This window comes from Suricata suricatta, chromosome 9 (assembly GCF_006229205.1).
Source record: "Suricata suricatta isolate VVHF042 chromosome 9, meerkat_22Aug2017_6uvM2_HiC, whole genome shotgun sequence".
Classification (NCBI taxonomy): Eukaryota; Metazoa; Chordata; class Mammalia; order Carnivora; family Herpestidae; genus Suricata; species Suricata suricatta.
This window is the reverse complement of record NC_043708.1, coordinates 73,460,090-73,465,911: the sequence shown is the minus strand read 5'-3', so window position 1 is coordinate 73,465,911 and position 5,822 is coordinate 73,460,090.

Here is a 5,822-nt window from a genome sequence, read left to right as displayed (position 1 = left end):
TCAACAATAGTTGGAAAGAGCCCAAATGTTCATCGACTGATCTCCAGTTGGGCTCTTTCCAAGTATTGTTGATATATACACACAATGGAATATTACTTGGCAATCCCAAAAAGAATGAAATCTTGCCATATGCAATGATATGGATAGAGCTAAAGTGTATTGTTCTAAGTAAAATAGGTCAGTCAGGGAAAGAGAAATACCATATGATTTCACTCGTATGTGGAATTTAAGAAAAAAAGCAGGTGAACACAAAAGATGAAAGAAAAAAAACCAAGGAGGTAAAATATAAGAGACTATTAACTGTAGAGAACAACCTGAACACTGCTGGAGGGCAGGTAGGCAGGAAATGAGCTAAATGGGTGATGAGTATTAACGAAGGCAGGTGTGATGAGTACTGGGTGTTATATGTAAGTGATGAATCACTAAATTTTACACCTGAAACCATGTTACACTATATGTTAACTAACTAGGATTTAAATAAAAACTTGAGGGGCACCTGGGTGGCTCAGTTGATTAGGCATCTGACTTCGGCTCAGGTCATGATCTCATAGTTTGTGAGTTCAAGCCCTGTGATGGGCTCTCTGTTGACAGCTCACAGCCTGCAGTCTGCTTTGGATCCTGTGTCTTTCTTTGTCTCTGTTCCTCCCCTGCTTGTACTCTCTCTCTCTCTTTCTCTCAAAAATAAAGAATAAAAAATAATTAAAAAAAACTTGAAACAACAGTCTATATATTTTCCACTGATTTGAGAGGCCTTCTTATTGAATACTAAATTTCCAATTTGCAGCTGGAAATGTTTCTGTATTTTCTATTTGGTCCCATTAGTCTCTCTGTTATTCCTATAGTTTTTATTTACAGAGGCTTTTAATATATTTTAATACCTGTTAGAGGGTTCTTTCTCCTCCTCCTTCCCATGATTTCCCCTTTCAAGATTACCTAACTATTCTTGTTCATTTGGTCTTTCAAATGAAATTGATAATCAATTTATCTAACTCCTGAAAAAAGGCTTGATGATACCTGTATTGAGATCACATTACATTTAGGGATTTAGCTAGGGAAATTAACATTCTCAAGTTTTTATTTTAATTCTTTCCTTTTGGATATTTTTTTGGTCTAAGTGTTTCCCACTTTAAAATTATACCCTTAAACCTCACAGACATTTCTGGTCTCCTCCCAGACTCAACTATCTATTAAAAGTTTAGAAGAAATGTGAAATTCAAATAGTAATGCCTCTAGAGCTGGTCAGAGGGAATGACTTAATAAAATAAACTCTTTGGAATGAGCATTATCTCTTATTTTTTAAAGCAAAGTAAAAAATTTTTAATGTTTATTTTTAAGATACAGAGACAGAGAACGAGTGGGGGAGGAGTAGAGAGAGAGGAAGACACAGATTCTGAAACAGGTTCCAGGCTCTGAGCTGTCAGCACAGAGTCCAATGCTGGGCTCGAACCCAGAGGCCATGAGATCATGACCTGAGCAGAAGCCAGACACTTAACCAACTGAGCCACTCAGGTGCCCCTAAAAATTTTTTTTAATATTTATTTTTGAGAGAGAGACACACAGCATGAATGGTGGTGGGACAGAGAGAGAGGGAGACACAGAATCTGTAGCAGGCTCCAGGTTCCAACTTGTCAGCGCAGAGCCGGATAAGGGGCTAGAACTCGTGAACAGCGAGATCATGACCCAAGCTGAAGTTGGGTGCCCAACCGACTGAGCCACCCAGGCACCTCTCTTCTTATTTTTTGAAAAAAATTCTTGAATAGGAAATTTATATCCAAAAATTAGATAAGGCTAACAGATAGCTACTTTCTCTTTCTAGAGTTAAGAAAATTCACCTTTTTCTTTTTTATTAATTTGCAAGTCCTAATATAAGGTACAATCTCTCATTCCCTCTTCCTTTGTTTGAACCCTAATAGTTTCCTACTAAACCCAGTATCCTGAACCTTGCTATTTGAGGACATTTTATATCCCTACAGGTAGAATACTATGGCTTCATAGTATTCCATTTTATAGATGTTCCACAATTTATTTAGCCACTCTTCTATTGATGAACATTCTCCCCAATCTTGTATAATTACAAATATTTAAAAAATTTTAAATGTTTACTTTTAAGAGAGACCCAGTGAGAGGCAGGGGGAGGGACAGAGAGAGGGAGACACAGAATCTGAAGCAGAGTCCATGCTCTGAGCTGTCTGCACAGAGCCCAATGTGTGGCTTGACCTCACCAACCATGAGATTATGAACTAAGTCAAAGTCAGACGCTTAGCTGACTGAGCTACCCAGGTGCCGCTTGTATAGTTTTTTTCTGACTGAAAAGTATTATTTTTAATGTGAAGTTGTAGATCATGTAATAGAATCTACAAATAAACAGTTTCATGCATATGGTAGCTTCTGATTGTAGAGCAGAAGAATAGATCTACAAATAATTAACACACTCACATACATGATCTTGGGGATTTCTATGAAGGTTCCTGTTTTAAGTGTCAGGGTTCTTTGACAGATTGATTTTAATATAAATACAAGACAGTGTATATTCACATTTGTTGGAGATCCTTTTTTAACCTTATGTATGAAATAAATATTTCAAATTAAGTAAAGAAAATTGTATTTTCTTATTTATTTATTTATTTATTATTTATTTAGATCTCTTTTTTCCTCTTTGGCAACTCATTAATAGCTTCCTCTGATGGGTGGCCAGGATTCCGAATGACAATTCCCTTGAATAAATGAACTCATACTGGTGATCCCAAGTTACTGCAGTGTCATTTGGTCAGTATTCTCCTGTGTGCTAATTAGCCATAATATCTCTTTAGATAATAGCAGTTTCATAGTTATCTGGGCATGAAGTAATGCAAGTTTCAACCAGGGAAAATTGGATATGCTTAATTCATTGGAAATAGTCACATGTTACGTCTTTAAATGAGTGGGTGGGTAACAAACCCAGAAACAGTTAAGGAATACTAGTGTAGAACTTTTAAGTCCCCAAACGCCAGTATGAATAGATGATTCTGGTGACATGATTGTTTTGTATAGAAAGCAATAATGTGTTATCTTGTACAACAGAAGCAGCTTCAGTTGAACTTAATGAACAAGAGCTGATACAAATGAGAAGAAAAAGTAAGGCAGTCAGAAACTGAAGTTACTTTTTTCCCCTCCATTGCTATCCACGTTTGCGAACCAAAAAAGGATTTTGAATGGCTAGGAGATAGTTTTGTAAGAGGGAATAAAATCTGACTTGGTTTAGTTCTGGGCTTTATTTCATTTGTTGATATGGAGACAGAGCACCTTTGTTGTCTCTATTTATTAGAGAGTGATGAGAGCTGAGTGTCTTCAATGGGAAGCTAAAAGAGGTCACGTGGATTAAGAAAATATTGGTTTGGGAACTCAGCCAGAATGCTCTGAGATGCAGGTATCATACAGATTTGCCTTCTCCCACAATGGTTATTTAAATAGCCTGGATGGATTATAGATGTGTTTGAAGTAGTTTAAGAAACCCAAATGTTTATGAACACTTGAGGACAAAGCTTCATTCTCTTTCACTTAGATCTGGCTAGGATGCTGAGAGGGCAACATGAGGGCATCCAGAAAGGAACTGAGGTATCTCATACAATCAGAAAGTCAGGAGAAAAGAGAGGTCTTCTCCATTTATTGGTTGAAAGGCATATCAGAGAATCACTATCAGTTCTACCACTTAATAATCTGTGCTTTTGCTCTCTTGTTTTGTATTTGCTTCTTTGCAAAAGAAACTAATAATACCAAATGTTATGGTTTTTGTAGATATCAAACAGCATTGTGTGTTTAAAGAAGTTATTGTGGTGTTTTGTTCATGGTGGTCACTGTTTTTTTTTATTTTGATTATCATAATTTCCATAAATAGCTCATCAAAAACTATTCCAACCTAGGAAATACTTCTTTTTTTAAAGTTTATTTATTTATTTATTTATTTATTTATTTATTTATTTAGAGAGAGGGAGAGAGGGAGAAGGAGAGGGAGAGAGAGAGAGAGAGAGAGAAAGAGAGAGAGAGAGAGAGAGAGAGAGAGAGAGAGAGAGAGAGAGAGAGAGAGAGAGAGAGAATCCCAAGTGGGCCATGAGCTATCAATGTAGGGCTCTATCTCATGAACTGTCAGATCATGACCCAAGCCGAGGTCAAGAGTTGGACTCTTAACTGATTGAGCTTCTCAGGTGTGCTGATATCTCTTAATTATACATATTATCCTGATTATATTTCTTGATTATATTAGGTATTACATAAATTCTTTAAGTTCATGTATGAAGCTGTATATCCAAATTAATTATATGCTTATCTTAAAGTGCAACAGAAGTCTTGGTTTCTTTCTGAAGAAAGCCCTAATCATTCTGGCACTCTGGGTATATTTTTCTGCTTCATAAATTCTTTGATCATACTACTTATTTGACATTTTAAAATATAGTACATGTTTAAATATTATTCATATTTTTGTGTGTGCTAAAATGTAAAAGCCTTAAGGGTAGTGGATATTTTAACATTTCTATAGGTCCATCGTGTCCTGTAACAATGCACTGTGCTTAGCAGGCATCTAGTAAATGTTTGTTGATTGATTACAGATGATTCTGAGAAAGGGCAAAATAAATCATATAGCAAACTTATAATAATATGCTAATTGAGTCATGTGAGTAGTACAAAAGGAATTAGAGAAGAAAGAGATATGAGAAAGGGATTTCTGTGGGATATGGGACTTATAACCAACTGCAGACAAGAGAAAAGATGGTGAATATGGTAGCAGTCCAATGCAGAGAATACCATCATTATGGTGAGCTTCATTACTTACTGAGGAGGCACTGTGTTATAAACTCATAGAAATGTTAGCCTTGGAAAAAGTACTTACGTCACTCACCTCAGTCCCTTTATTTTACAGATAGTGAACCTGAGTTCAAGATATGAGTCAAGTTGGAGAAAGGATGGAAGAAAAAATTTAAGTTCCTGTAGACTTAGGGCTAAACATTTCTGATCACAAGTGATGCATTCTTTTTGCACTTCCATTAAGCATGAAAAGTGAACCTGGACTGGGCAATGATCTCCAAATACCAATCACATAGAATTTTTTTTCTACATTGCATTATCTCAACCATGTTTAGATTCTGCACACAAGATATCTCTTGGCTTGTCCTTACTTTATCCTGTGCTCTCACAGCTCAAACTCTGTGATCACCTCCACTCCCTGAGCTCTGCTACAACAGCTGGATACCTTTAGGGTTTCTACATTAGTTTTCTCTTGAGGAAGAAAATGTGAATATGATTTGATAAAATGCAGTAGCAGGAGGCTAAGCATAAGAGAGCAGTAATGAGACTGATAGCATTGCATATAGAAGGTAATCAAGGTGTGAGGAAAATGAAGATCGTCAGAAATTGCCTCAATTTTGGGAGACTCCACGGGCAGGAATAATAAACTGAGGGAGACAATGATTTAACTTCCATTTCTTCCTTTTTCTCTCCTATTATTCTAGGCATTCCTAGACCTAAAGATGTGTTTTGGCTGTGTAAAATAAGGCAATGTTTTTTCTTTATGATATGAAATTCACGTAGTTGGTGACTCCCCACACAGTTTATTTTGTTTTTACTCTTCTTCAGGTAAAACTAGTGTCATCTCTGCTTGCAGAGGCAATGGATGAAGCCAACCAATCTGTGGTATCTGAGTTTGTGTTCCTGGGACTCTCTAATTCATGGGGGATCCAGCTTCTTCTTTTCTTCTTTTCCTCTGTGTTCTACATGGCAAGCCTAATGGGAAACCTCCTCATTGTGTTCTCTGTGAGCACTGACCCTAACTTGCACTCTCCCATGTACTT